Source organism: Thalassophryne amazonica, chromosome 14, assembly GCF_902500255.1.
Source record: "Thalassophryne amazonica chromosome 14, fThaAma1.1, whole genome shotgun sequence".
NCBI classification, from domain to species: Eukaryota; Metazoa; Chordata; class Actinopteri; order Batrachoidiformes; family Batrachoididae; genus Thalassophryne; species Thalassophryne amazonica.
This window is the reverse complement of record NC_047116.1, coordinates 7,907,344-7,923,269: the sequence shown is the minus strand read 5'-3', so window position 1 is coordinate 7,923,269 and position 15,926 is coordinate 7,907,344. Positions and strand designations below refer to the sequence as shown.

General features: G+C 39.6%; 1 pseudogene; it reads right to left on the bottom strand.

Moving 5' to 3' along the window:
- Nucleotides 1–1,178: 1,178 nt before the first annotated feature.
- Nucleotides 1,179–2,134, bottom strand: LOC117525309 (annotated as a pseudogene).
- Nucleotides 2,135–15,926: the final 13,792 nt, after the last annotated feature.

Here is a 15,926-nt window from a genome sequence, read left to right as displayed (position 1 = left end):
AAGATGATGCCTTCAAGTGTCTTGTTTTGGTCCACAATCTACAGTTGGTCAGTTTAATGCCATATGGGAGTCAAGAAAGTAGGAAATTATTCAGAACGTATGCACTTTTTAGACAGCTGAAATCACAGAATCTGGATCTTCAAAAAACTCAAAACAATTAATTGGATTCCAAAATAATTGTCTGTGGTGTGTTTCTCTGCACATAAAGAACCCAGTGAATGGAAAAGGCCAAAGAATTGTGCACGGGAGCTGTTTGCCTGGTGGTTGGTTGCTATCCAGGACCAAAACTAGTTCCACAGTGTGGTGATGTTGCCTGGGTCATTACACTCTTTATACTTTGGAGATGGAAACAAATCACATATTTATGATCTTTGCATTTTGTCAGTGTTTGCTCTTGAAGAGTAAATTGCTTATATTTACATATGCAGGTGCACCTAAAAAAAATTATGAAATATTGTGAATATTGCGAAAAACTTGACTTTTTTTGCCTGGTATTTCAGGAGAGTGAAACTTTAAATTTCTTGTTTCAGTACATAGAAACTAAAATGTTTCAATCATTTTATTTATTAAAATTTTGATAATTACAGCCTACAGCTCCAAAAAATAGAAAATCCATATGTCAAAATATTACAATATTTCAGAAGATCCCTTAGAAAATATTTATCATCCAGAAGTATCTCACTTCTGAAAAGTATGTTCATTTTTGCTGTCTGTATTTGGTGGGGCTCCTTTTTGAAGGAATTGCCTGCATCAGTGTGGAGTGGAGGTGATCATCCTCTGGCACTGCTTAGGTTTTCTGGAAGTCCAGGTTGTACTGAAACTAGAATATGTCAAATTTTCACTCTCTGGAATACCCTGTCCAAAAAAAAATATATATATATTGAACTTTTTCACAATTTCACATTTTTTAAACACCACACCTGTGTTGGTATTGGTTTGGTCAGTATAGTACATGCATTTTTTTGTTAAATATATTTGCGTCTGCTGTTGTGTCGTCATCCCAAAACACAAAAATAAATGTTAATTGATTAAATTTGTTTATTTAGTTCAGTTTGGTTTTACTGACAACCGTTGTGGTGTTTTGAAATTTCTTTAAAATGTGTCAGACCATAAATTCACATAAATTCAATCTATGCATTATTATTTCAGACAAAATAAATATTATCAGTGCAGGTGACTTAAACATGAGCTAAACCTGTTGATATGTATTTCCTTTTTCTTTGACAGAACAGTCTCTTGAGGTGTTTTGATATTTCTTTCATTTGAGTCCATATATGATTGGATTAAAGAGAGGATGATACACAATAACTTGTAAAGACATTATTAAATGAATGGTTGTGGGAATAAGTGATTCCAGTCGAATCACAATGAAAATAAAATATAATCATACATGAACAGGTGATTAACACCAGCAGTGGGGGTAAACAGGTCTCTGCAGCTTTTTTCCTCACATCTGCTCTGCTTTGGGAACAGTATTCTAAGAATCTTATGTATGTAAAAATTATAAACAACACAGGGAAAATTTCAAGATTCAGGAAAACAAAAATGCCGTATGTAGTTATTACTGCTGGATCTCTCACATGGAAGTGGTTAACACTATGTTATTACAATAAACTGTTTTCAAAGTAAAGTTACAAAGTTTTCTGTTGGCACTCAGTGTTGCGCTTACCAAGAAAATGCACACTGGCACAATCCAAGCTGTAACCAGAAATATAATGATGTTTGTTGTCTCATGATGGTGTGATAGTTCAGAGGTTTACATATAGACCATACCTGTCATAAAGCCATGGCTGCTAAGAGTAAAAACTCAGAACATCCTAAAGTATAAAACAGAAACGACTGAAACAAACAGCCTGGATATGAAAGGATCTGTTTATCAGATAAAAAATCAATAAAAGCTTTGGGTGGAAAGCCAGAACTAAAAAGAACAGAGTTCATCAACAGAGCTGCAATGAAAATGTACATTGGTTCATGGAGGTTTTTGTGAATGCAGATCAGACAAACAATAGTAGAATTAAAGCAGATTATTAGAAGATATGCAATAAACATGATGGGTAAAGTAAAGGTACCTGTATTTGTGCAATTCAACATGTCCACCAAGAGTTATATAAGTTACATTTGGTTCCTCATTCATCAGTGTTTGAAGATGAAAAGGTCTGATATCACTGAGTGTTTGTTAAATCCAGTATCACCACCAAGATAATAGTCTGTCTGTGTCACTGCTGCCTGACAGAGAATTCACAACATTTCATCTGCAGAGTTTCTAAATGTAAACTGTTGGTTTTTATTGAGCCAGAATCATCCTCTGTGGTCCTAATTAAAGTCTTCACCAGGAGCAACAAACATGTAAACGTCATCAGACTTTGGAGGCCTGAAGTAATGACAGTGTGAATCATGACACAGTGATGGCTTTACTTTTTATTGTTGCACCTTGAACTCCTACATTATGAATATCTGTCAGAATCATTGGTTTACCAAAATCCCTCAAGTCTGGTAGCATGTGTCTGCACCCCAGAAACACCAATATTACAAATCAGCAATTCTTGGTGAAAATTAGTGACTTGCCATTTAGTTATGTTCTGCTCCTGTTTTTCACAGGAGATGTGGTTTGGATCTGTATCTGTAATTGGAAGATGTTTTCACCATGTGCCATTCCTGATGCACCTGCAGCTCTTCAGATAGAATGTACATATACAGTTGTGCTCAAACATTTACATACACTGGCAGAATTTTTTTTGGGCCATTTTTCAGACAAAACAACTGTTTGCCATCTAACCATGTCCTTTATGTCCTTCAGACATTTTTCAGTAAAATTGTTGTTGGAGCATTAGCATGACTAAAACCTTCAGCAGAGCCTCCCAGACCTCCACTTTTTAAGCATTTTCCTTTTTTGCTTTTAGCTGACCCCCTAATTCCAGCCCTCTTAACCCCCGCCACTTAAGCATTTTTTAATGTAGATGTAAATTCATATTCAAAGTTTTCAGCTAGCTGACAGTAGGGCTGTGCAATATGGCCAAATTATCGTATCTCACTATTGTCATATAAATGTCACTTATATACATGGTGTCCATATTCTTGAGGTGTGTAGGTGGGTAGGGAGAGTTCCCATGGGGATCAAAAGGCTTTTCAACCTCCCATCCCTGTTTCTCAAGACCAGGCACCTCAGTGGCTCTACTCTTCTTTTTTTTTAAATATATTTAGGTTTACCTTAGTAAACACTAGTAGAGTTCCACCTTAGATTTCAAATGTATAATAGAACATGACATACGATATGACTATGATTTGATACAAAGTGCACAACAGTGAAAATTTAACATTCCTTAAACAAAACAGTAATAATACCACACTCATTTGCACTCATCATAAGGTTAGGATACTGTGCTCTCCAAAAGTACTGGAACACTTGGAATTTCACACATTTTAATTTGTTTATGTCATTTTAAATACAAGAAAGACAAAAAAAAAGAATAAAAATTTCTAAAATTATCTTCCTCAAACTCAGACTGAAAGCAAATCTCTAAAACTTTAAAAAAACCTGTAAATAATAATCAGTTTTATTGCCAGTTTCTTTAGACAAGTCAGGGGATGGAAACATGAACATTTCCAAGTCACTGAATATGTCATCATCACTCATCTTCAAACACTTTTCCAGGTTCAGGTCGCAGGGCCAATAGCTGCAGCAGGGGACCCCAGACTTCCTTTTCCCATGCCACATTGACCACCTCTGACTGGGGGATCCCTAGGCGTTCCCAGCCCAGTGTGGAGATATAATCTCTCCACCTAGTCCTGGGTCTTCTTTCGGGGTCTCCTCCCAGATGGTTGTGCCTTTAACACCTCTCTTGGGAGGCGCCCAGGAGGCATCCTTACCAGTTGCCCGACCACCTCAGCTGGCTCCTTCAACGCGAAGGAGCATGCGACTCTACTCCGAGCCTCCCACGGATGACCGAACGTCTCACCCTATCTCTACGGGAGACACCAGTCACCCTCAGGAGGGTGGCTGGTGTCTCCCGTAGAGCAATACCGCCCCTGCTGCACCGAACCTTCCGGCTAATCTCACGTGCCATCGTCCCTCACTTCGTGAGCAAGACCCCAAGGTACTTGAACTCCTTCACTTTGGGCAAGGCCGTAGTCCATTCCTGGAGTAGGTAATCATCGGTTTCTTGCTGAGAACCATGGCCTCAGATTTAGAGGTACTGATCCTCATCCCAGCCGCTTCACACTCGCTGCGAACCAATCCAGTGAGTCTTGGAGGTCACCGGCCAGTGAAGCCAACAGACCACATCATCTGCAAAAAGCAGTGATGAGACCTTGAGCCCACTGACCGGAAACCATCCCCCCCGACTGTCCATGAATATCACAAACAGGATTGGTGACAAGGCGCAGCCCTGGCGGAGGCCAGCCTCCACCAGAATGAGTGTGAGTTACCTGCCGAGTACCCGAACACGGCTATCGATTTGCGAGTACAGAGATTGGATGGCCCTGGCACTGAATATGTCTTGGACTTTATTTACATCAATTATGAAGAAATACAAGTTTCTTTCACCAAACCATCAAATCTAGGCTTTCCATGTCAAATGTACTTTCTGTGAAACTGTAGCTGAACTTTCAGGTCTTCTTTAAGAAAATCGTCCTCTACACCACTTCATCAGGAAGCTGGATTTAATATTTTTAATTAATTTATATCAAGTTGTAGAGATTTGCTTTCAGTTTGAGTTAAGGAAGATTAATTTTAGAAAAAAAAATGTATTTGAAATGGAATAAACAAATTAAAAATGTGTAAAAAACCAAGTGTTCCAATACGTTTTGAGAAACATAATACAAATTGAGAAACACTGAGGAGCACATCTACATCTCATATATAGTGCAGCAGATAGAGTGCAATCCTGCAAATAGTGATACAAGCATCACAGTCGGCACAAATAATCCATAGACATGAAAAAACTGATTGGCCACTTGAATTTTCAATAGGCAGCCAGGTAGGGGTCAATTGAAGAATTACACAGGGGTCAAAATTAAAAGATGCTCCAATCATATAGAAAACTACACCACATTATTTGCCTGATCATAAAGATTCCAAAAAAGGTGTAGTTTGGACAATCTGTGACTGAATGTTACGGAGTTGTGAGGTAAAAGCAGCAAGAATGGTGATAAAGGTCAGTTTCAGTTTCAGACTCCTTAGAGACTTAGACTTTTCTTTGTCATTAGTCAGAAACACAACAATGAATCTGGCAACAAAATGTTGTTGCTTGGCTACCGGAGTACACAGCAAAAACTGGAATAAGTTATAAATACCTATTAATATCTGTCTATATAAATTAGTGCTCATAGAGCTGAATTTAAAAGCAGGCTAAAAATAATTAAATATATAGTTAGCAGCAGTGTCTGGAGTATTGCACAGATAGTGTACACTGCGATGAAATGCCGGCAGGTCTGTATAGTGTGAAGATAAATGATCTCTTTTTTCCGTGGTCACCAGGTCTCTTAGTGAGTGAAGGTTTATCTGAGACAGAAGCACTGCCTTGTTGTTGTGTCAGTAGCTGCCAGTGTACTGGAGTACTAAAAGTTATCAGTTTAGCTTTAGCTGTAACTTCCGCTAATTTTTTTAGGGATTTATCAGTTTAGCTTTATAAAAGTTAACTTTTCAGTTAGCAGATTAACTGTTATCGAAGCTAACTTTTTGGTTAGCCGTGCCCACCACTGTCATCTTGTATAAAATGTGGTTAATGCCAAATGTACACTTGCATTTCAATGTAAAATTTCAACCAACTCAAATACACATGTGCTCATATACTCTTGTCACCCGTAATAGTAAACTAGGCAGATGTGTTTCTTAATTCTAATCAAACACAGGATTTGCTGCCCTTCTTAGGCTGCTGGGAGATGTAGGAAGAAAGCCACAGGATGAATATAATATGTGTTTGGGATATTGAAAAATTATGACTTGTGGATAATTTTACCTTGAAAAAGGCACCACCTAGTTCTGATTAACATTCATTAATTGATTAGTCTCAATTTAATTACTCAGTCTCAATTTCTGAAGGATTGGCTCCGCAGGTCTGATCCGACACCCTCTGTTAAACCATACAAAAATCACAGACAACTTCACTCGTTTAAGGTATTTATTTAACTCTGGCAGGAGTTAATAACAGGACATATTATTAATCTTTCTTTAACTTCTAGATCTCAGTGCTGCATTTGATACAGTAGATCATCATATTCTACTTGATAGGCTGGAAAGTCATTTTGAGATTACTGGGAGTGCCCTTGCATGGCTGACGTCATACTTGACCAGTTGTTCTCACTGTGTTTTGTACAGTAACACTACCTCTAACCTTAGTGACATGAAGTTTGGGGTTCCACAGGGGTCTGTCTTAGTCCCCCTGCTTTTCTCCCTTTATATAGCACCCCTTGGGCACATATTGCGGCATTTGGGATTACCTTTCACTGCTATGCAGCTGTTATACATGCCGATAACTGCTTTTTTACTCTTTAATTCATTTATCAGTAATTGGAGCGGCCTGCGGCCTCAACTTTACCTAAATTCTGCATCTTTTAGTGAATTTTAGGGCTAGTGGCCAGCGATCACCTTAGTATTTCTGTTTTTCTTGTTGTTAATGCTGGCAAATTATACAGTATTTTTTGTCTTTCTGATGCCTGATTCTGTTTTTTCTCTCTGTTTAAGGGCAGCTCCATCCAGAGATGGGAGTTGTATTCGTGTTGGTGATCCTCCTGTCCTGTGCGCCAATACCATTTCTTGTATATTCGTCCGGTGAACTGTTCTTATGAATTGTTCTGAAATTTATGTTTGTATCATGGCCCAAGCAGAGGGTCCACCCCTTTGAGTCTGGTCTGCTTGATGTTTTCGTCCTCAGAGGGAGTTTTTCCTTACCACTGTTGCTCTGGGGGTTGGTAAGGTTAGACCTTACCTGTGTGAAAGCGCTTTTGGGCAACTCTGTTTGTGATTTGGCGCTATACAAATGAAAATAATTGAAGAAAAAAAAAAAACATATCACAATGAACAATTTAATGATGACAACATTCAATGAGCAATGATTATATGACGTTCAGATAATTTGGTTTCGTAGCGGGAGTTTAGGAGTAAGATTTGTCCTAATTTAACAGGTAATTTACTTGGGCCATGCTACCCGACACAAATTGCAAACAATTCACAAAAACGAATATACAGGAAATGTTGCCGGTGCACAGGACAGGAGGGTTTCAGAAACAGACACCACACCTGTCTCTGAATGGAGCTGCACCCTCAAACAGAGACAAAAAAACGGAATCAGACAGGAGAAAGATGACAAAGACACTATAATTTGTCGGCATTAAGCAACAAGAAAAACAAAATAAATATTAAGGTGATCGCTGGCCACTCGCCTAAGCTTCACTAAAAGCCCCAGAATTTAGATAAAGTTGAGGCCCGGCATGCTCAGTTTACTAATAAAATAAATTTTAAAAGAGTAAAAAGCATAGTAACATGCTATGCCAGTATGCTAGCCATACAAAGGAAAAATAATTGCGTCTTAAGTCCAAGACTTTAAACTCTCTACAGAATCTGACTGTTTTATTGATGCGGCGACTTCATTCCACAGACCAGGGGTTAGATAAGAGAAAGCTCTGTGACCCTAGGGCTGCATCTATCGAACATTTTTGGAATCGAGTATTCTATCGATTATTTTATCGATTAATCGAGTCATAGGGTAAAAAGTACTTTCGTGTTTTAAACAATATCAGTAAAGGCAGGGCTCCTCCCTAACCAATGGCACAATGTCGCTGTGCATCACGCAGATTTTTAATTTAAGGGTGTTTCCTTTTTCTCTCTGTTTTCCTGGATAATTATTTTTTTTTTTGCATTATTAAGCGTTTTGGAGCTTTGCCAAACCATAAGCCCAGGTGGTCTCTGAAATATTCAGTCTATGGACAGAACATTTTTTCCCTCTTATTGCACATTTCATTTGCACTTTTTATTGCTGTGATTTATTCAGTGTGTAGTGTATATTTATGCATGCTGTACAGAGTGCAGCTCAAACCAAAGTCAGATTCCTTGTTTTCCCAATTGGATCAGAGAGACAGACACCCTCTCTACTTTTAAGATTAGGCTTAAAACTTTCCTTTTTGCTCAAGCTTATAGTTAGGGTTGGATCAGGTGACCCTGAACCATCCCTTAGTTATGCTGCTATAGACTTGGACTGCTGGGGGGTTCCCATGATGCACTGAGTGTTTCTTTCTCTTTTTGCTCTGTATACACCACTCTGCATTTAATCATTAGTGATTGATCTCTGCTCTCTTCCACAGCATGTCTTTTTCCTGGTTCTCTCCCTCAGCCCAACCAGTCCCAGCAGAAGACTGCCCCTCCCTGAGCCTGGTTCTGCTGGAGGTTTCTTCCTGTTAAAAGGGAGTTTTTTCCTTCCCACTGTCGCCAAGTGCTTGCTCACAGGGGTTCGTTTTGACCGTTGGGGTTTTTCTGTAAGTATTGTATGGCTTTTGCCTTACAATATAAGAGAGCCTTGGGGCAACTGTTTGTTGTGATTTGGCGCTATATAAATAAAATTGATTTGATTTGTTTCTATGGATACTTGGCGAATAACACGGCCTGTGATAACGCTGTGGAGTTCAGCATTTCCCAACAGCTGCACTGATAAATTAACTCTACAGCCTGTTGATTAAAAACTGTTATCAAATCTGAATATCGGCTTTTGGCGGGGAATAGTTTAAACAGACTGTTTAACCCTCGAAGTCTGGGGTATAACTGTCACCTGTGTGACTTTACAGTTTTTCTTTCCATTCTGCATGTTTTATGTAAAACTGTAAAAACATGAAATTTGAATATGAAAAAGGTTGTTTTGTTTTTTTTAACAGTGAAAACCACAAACATCCTTAACAGACCATTTTTATAACTTAGAATGCAATAGTAAATTATAAATTTCAAAAATGTGTAAAAATATAGAAAAAACAAAGTTATATACTATATATTATACTATACTATATACCTATCTATTTGCATTAAAATGCAAAGAGTGCTTCAGTTGTTTTTTGTACAAGCAATTTACATTCAATGACATGCCACACAAATTATATTTGTGTCACTCAGATACACATTTCCTATCTAAAGCAAGATATCTCTGACGAGTATTGCTTGGCTTTGGAAATGGCCTGATACTTTGTCATTCCTGCTGCTGGTCACTTGGAGACATCGTTTGTCTCTGATGGCTTTTTTTTTTGTTCCTCAAGAACAATCCCACATGGGGTCCACCAACAATCCATGTGGAATCGGTGGTTTTGATTGGTTTATGTCGTGTTTTTCCACCAATGATAAAGGAGAATGTTTTTTTCCCCCGGGCCACAGCAGAGGAATGAGGAAAAAATGTGCATGTGCACGTGGTGAATGCAGCGTCTCTGCAATCAAAAACGGGGGTTTATGATCAATTTTGGTTTAGAGTTTGCATTTAACACTAAATCAAAAAGGGAAAGTCATAGAGCTAGAAGACTGTTTGCGTGTGTTGGATGAGCGTGTGAACGGTGTACCGCTCCACACACATTACCATAATAATAACGCAGCAAAAAACGGTAATGGTGAATTTTGACCGCAGATCTGCGTCAAATGACTCCAGAGGGTTAATTGACTGTGTTTATATTAAAACTTAAAACATGAACAGTTGGTGTACTTATTATATAAAACCACAAGTTTAGTACCTTACCTTTGATGTATTCTGTTTGAAGAGACGCTTTTCTCGTCTGTCGTCATTCCTGACACTTCTGTACATGAATTGCGTCAGAACCGCATCTGCTTTAAGTGTAACCACTTGGGCTTCGTGCCCAGCAGCTCTTCCTGAATATCCCACAGGTAGCAGCTCATTGAAGTGGTCTTCACACACCACTGAACATAGACATCCCATAATAGACAGGTATTTTGTTCATGTGACCTGGAGCACTGAGCCACCCATCTTGAAAGGTTGTAGTGCTGCGGCATTCTCGCACTGTCAGTGGAAAATGCATGCTCTGAGCTTGTAATCACTGTAGATTCTCTGGCCTACTTCTGTCTTGTTATTTACATTTAAGACATGAAAACACTTCACGCTCCATTTGCAGCCTTATAGTGTGAAAGGCTCAATAGTTATGATAAATCTGACTTCAGAAATCAAATCTACATATCTGAATTGATCTAAAAAGTTTTCATGTCTTTTCATGATTTCCTTCTAACACATGTCATATGCTAATGCCCCTTTCACACCGGGGCCAACATAGAGTTGCGTATTGCACTTTACCAACGACGCCGAGTTTTGCTCCCCTACGCAGCAGTATGCTGAGGGGTACGCGATGCAGATGCAAGAAATTAACATGTTTAATTTTTTCTCCGTAGAGCATGGACGCAGAAAGTACGCAGTTTTTAAGCAAGTCTGTGCACCTGCATACAACTGCGCAACACTGTGCTACTGTATGCAAATCTACACAACACTGTGCAACTGTACACATCCAAACACTGAGTGCATGCATCCAGAGTGAATCAGCTGGAAGAGAAACAGGTGTAGTGTGTGTGTGTGGCTGCATGATCCACGCAGCACCTGCACATGCTCACAACAGGTGGTCGAACTGGCAGACCTGTGCATGTTCAGAACAGGTAATGTAATCTGCGTGCGAGTGTGTGGTGAAAATGATCCGAGCAGCCCACAGCACCTGTGCATGTTTACGACAGCTGTTCGAACTGGCGGACATGTGCGTGCTCAGAACAGATGATCGAACAGGCGTGCGAGTGTGCGATGAAATGATCCACGCAGCCAGCATGTCACGCCTGTGCGTGCTTACAACAGATGATCAAACTGGCTGCATGAGCCGGCCCACGGCAGGGATGCATCCATTTACATGCACTTCAGCAATCAGATAATCAGAAAACATGGTTTCCGAAACAGCCTGTCCTGAAAAAAAGAGGAGAGAGGGAGAGAGCGCTCTCACTGTCTTTAGAATGCTGAAACAACTGGATGTTTAAGTGTGCTTGTGACTTTAAATGGCAATATTTTCATATTGTTTTTGGGACACACACTGGACTGTGAACTTGCAATCTCATGTTAGGAGCCTTGACGAGGCAGCAGCTTGTGTCCCGCTGTACATCTGCATATGTGTGTGACATTTGATTTCATGTACCGTTTTGAGAACAAAGCGCATTTCTAGGGATGTACCGATCAGATTTTTTTTGGCCCCGATCCTATTCCGAATCATCTGATTTTAAGAATCTGCTGATACCGAGTCCCGATCCGATACTTTAAAAACCTGAATGAACAATGAACAAATGCTAAATATATAATATTTATCACTTAAACAGTGCACTTCTCCTTGAGGTAGCTTGAACAATCAAGTAATAATCCACCAGACTTAAAAAACTTACAAATTTCCATGTTATTTTATTTGTCTAAAAATAATGTCCAGTGTTCCTTATGTTAAACAAGAAATGATCTAATCTGAAATAACAGGTGGTTTTAATTTACAGATGAAAGGTTTCTAAAGAACCATTTATTGATTTATTTAGCTATTTTAATTACAAGTGTTCTAAACTTTTTTAAACAGTAATCAGAAATTTTGAGGCACAAACAACACAAAAAAACATTTCCAAGGATTTTTCTTCAGAAAACTGCTTTATAAATGAGCAGTCCTGTGACACGTTTCTGCCACTAGTCTTCCATGTTTTGGGCCCAACGCGTCGTTCCTATTGGACAGCGCGAAGCTACATCACAGCTCAGAGTGTCGAAAGTTGAATTTGGTTGAACTTATGTTTTTTCTTTGTTCAATAAAAAAATCTGGATGGTCCTTTTTCCTCTTTTGTCCGGACGACATGACGTCCATGATGTTGTGTGGGCCGCTGAAGAGGAGGTACTGCTGGCCCACCACCACCAGATGGCACCCTGCTTGGAGTGTGGGCTTCAAGCACGAGAGGGCACCGGAGCCACTGGGAGTGACAGCTGTCACTCATCCTCAGCACCAGCTGTCACTCATTCATCTCATCACCATCACCATAAAGGCCGGTCTGCAACTCCACCTCCTCGCCGAGAAATCAGCTACCATTCAGGTAATTTTCTCTGCTGACTCAACACGTTGAGTAATAATCTGAACTTCTTTTGCAGCCGTTATCCTGTGGTGTCTGCCTTATCTGTGGGATTGGCGTTTGGTGTGATCAGCGACGGCTTCGCTTCACACTCCAATCAGATAAGTGGTTAGACAGGAGCTGCACGAGTGTGTGATTGGAGGTGGAGGTTCTCCCTCCTTTACTGAACACTGACTGTGGGATTACTGAGTGTGCGAACTCACACTCATCAGGCCTGTTTCTGTTATCTGCCAGCAGTACCGGGTCTGACTGCTGAAGACAGCGGCCACCTGGGGCGCAGGGCTTGGCGGCTCCGGTGTTCTTCAGCTCCGTTGGTGGTGGAAGCTGTGTGGGGATCCGGCTCTTCTCTCGCCAGGCGTCTTCTTTCGTCGAGCCTGCCCACACGTCACCTGGTGTATGATTGACAGTCCACCATATTGTTATTGTCTGTACGTCGTTGTGCGATTCACAACATTAAATTGTTACTTTTGGCTTATCCATTGTCCGTTCATTACCGCCCCCTGTTGTGGGTCCGTGTCACGACACTTATACAACACATGATTTCCAAAAACAATTATGGAAACAAATGTTGACACACTTTTCCACTTTGCGTCTGTCCATTTCAAATGAGCTCGTGCCCAGAGAAGGCGGCGGCGTTTCTAGATGTTGTTGATGGCTTTGGCTTTGCATGGGAGAAGTTTAACTTGCACTTGTAAACAACGAACTGTGTTAAGTGACAAAGGTTTTCTGAAGTGTTCCTGAGCCCAGATCCTTTACACAATGATGTCAGTTTTTAATGCAGTGCTGCCTGAGGGATCGAAGGTCACGGGCATTCAGTGTTGGTTTTCAGCCTTGCTGCTTATGTGTAGAAGTTTAAGTTCTCCAGATTCTCTGAATCTTCTGATTATATTATGGACTGTAGATGATGGAATCCTAAATTCCTTGCAATTGAACATTGAGAAACATTGTTCTTTAACTGATGGACTATTATTTCACACAGTTCACAAAGTAATGATCCTCCCCACATCTTTGCTTGTGAACGGCTGAGCCTTTTGGGGATGCTCCTTTTATACACAATCATGACACTCACCTGTTTCCAATTAACCTGTTCACCTGTGGAATGTTCCAAACAGGTGTTTTTGGTGCATTCGTCAGCTTTCCCAGTCTTTTGTTTCCCGTCCCAGCTTTTTGAAATGTGTTGAAGGCATCCATTTCAAAATGAGCAAATATTTGCACAAAACAATAAAGTTTATCAGTTTGAACATTAAATAGCTTGTCTTTGTGGTGTATTCAATTGAATCTAGGTTGAAGAGTATTTGCAAATCATTGTATTCTGTTTCTGTTTACATTTCACACAACATCCCAACTTCATTGGAATTGGGGTTGTGTGTGTGTGTGTGTATATATATATATATATATATAGACACAGTTGTATGCAATAGATTGGACTCCCCTGATGATTTCCATGATTTTCCTTTATAAATCATTCGTTGTCTGGATCAGAAATTTCAGTTAAATATATCATATATCAGACGAACACACTGATATTTGAGAAGTGAAATTAAGTTTCTAGTATTTACAGAAAGTGTGCAATAATTATTGAAACAAAAGTGGGCAGGTGCAGAAATTTTGGCACCCTTGTCATTTTATTGATTTAAATACATGTCGCACTAATTACTGGAACACAAATTTGGTTTGGTAAGCTCATTGACCCCAGACCACCTTACACAGGTGGCTCCAGTCATGAGAATTTAAGGTATTTAAGGTATTTAAGGTGCCATTTGCAAATGTTTCCCTTCTTTGCATCTCTTCTCCTGATCGTCACCATGGCAGCCTCTAACAACTCTCAATTGACCTGAAAACAAAGATTGTTCAACATCATGGTTTAGAGGAAGGATACAGAAAGCTATCTCAGAGATATCAGCTGCCAGTTTCCAATGTGAGGAACATAGTGAGGAAATGGAAGACCACAGGCACAGTACAAGTTAAGGCCCTAAGTGGCAGGCCAAGAAAAATCTCAGATAAGCTGAAGAGAAGGATGGTGAGAACAGTCATAGTCAACCCACAGACCTGCTCCAAAGACCTACAACATGATCTTGCTGCAGATAGTGTCTCTGTGCATCGTTCAACTATACAGCGCACTTTGCACAAAGAGATGCTGTATGATACCATAATGCAGAGGAAGCCTTTTCTGTGTACATGCCACAAACAGAGTCACTTGAGGTATGCTAAAGCACATTTGGACAAGCCAGCTTCATTTGGAATAAGGTGCTGTGGACTGATGAAACTAAAATTGAGTTATTTGGACATAACAAGGGGCGGTATGCATGGCTGAAAAAGAACACAGCATTCCAAGAAAAACACCTGCTAACTACAGTAAAATTTGGAGGTGGTTCCATCATGCTGTGTGGCCAGTGCAGGTACTGGTAATCTTGTTAAAGTTGAGGGTCACATGGATTCCAGTCAATATCAGCAGATTCTTGAGAACAATATTCATGAATCAGTGACAATTTGAATGTGTGCCAGGGCTGGATCTTTCAACAAGACAACGACCCTAAACACTGCTCAAAATCAACTAAGGCATTCATGCAGAGGAACAAGTACAACATTCTGGAATGGCCATCTCAGTCCCCAGACCTGAATATTATTGAAAGTCTGTGGTGTGATTTTATGTGGGCTGTCCATGCTCAGAAACCAGCAAACCTGACTGAACTGGAGATGTTTAGTAAAGAAGAATGGTCCAAAGCATCCTTCAACCAGAATCCAGACTCTCACTGGAAGTTTTAGGAAGCATTTAGAGACTGTTATTTCTGCAAAAAGAGGATCGACTAAATATTGATGTATTTTTTCTGTTGGGGTGCCCAAATTTATACACCTGCCTAATTTTGTTTAAATAATTATTGCACACTTTCTGTAAATCCTACAAACTTGATTTCACTTCTCAAATATTACTGTGTTCGCCTGCTATGTGATATATTTAACTGAAATTGCTGATCCAAACAACCAATGATTTATAAAGGAAAATCATGGAAATCATCAGGGGTGCACAAACTTACACGCAGCTTTGAGTTTAAGCATCGCGGATGCTTCTGAGTAAACGCAAAAGCAATCACAAACCCAACACATATGAGTCAGTGTTTCTGTCTTTGTGTGCCCTGCCCACTGCTGTAAGGAAGAGTCATTTACATTCAACATACAGTGCCCCAGACCTGTGGCAGGTGATATCAAAAGCAAAACAGTTTTCACTTATGATTTTGATTTATAAATGAAACATTCCGGACAGTTCATCGACATTAAGGTCAACGCTAACATTTTACAAAGTGAAAATATCACAAATATCTTTTTCTTTAAAGTAATAATTCTGAAAGTTTGAGCATTAAAACTCACAGATGTCAAAAGGCATTATGGGAAAATGAGCCTCCTCTGATCACTGGTTGGTTTATTTATTTTGTAAAAAACACACAAGTTACTGTTATCTGTATGTTGGTTTTCCAAATAAATGTGTATTTGTAAATATGTCATTTTTTTTTATTTGTAAAAAACAAAAGGCATTTGTAAAACTGAAAATTCTGTTTAAGTGTGATTCAGCGCAACAAATAGCGACCGTGTGCCCATCCAGTAGACGGGTCAAACGCCATCGAACACTGCCATCTACTGGATGGGAGTGTGAATAGCATCCAGCTGTCACACCACCACTGGAAATAGAACAGTACCCATCCAATAGAAATGCGGGTTTATGAAATAGTAATAACACAGATCTTTTCAAAATGGTTCTGACATTAATGTTATGCAGGCATAAGCTGTGTGGGTGTGCTGTATTTTAAGAATTAACATTTTAAAATGTAGCTAC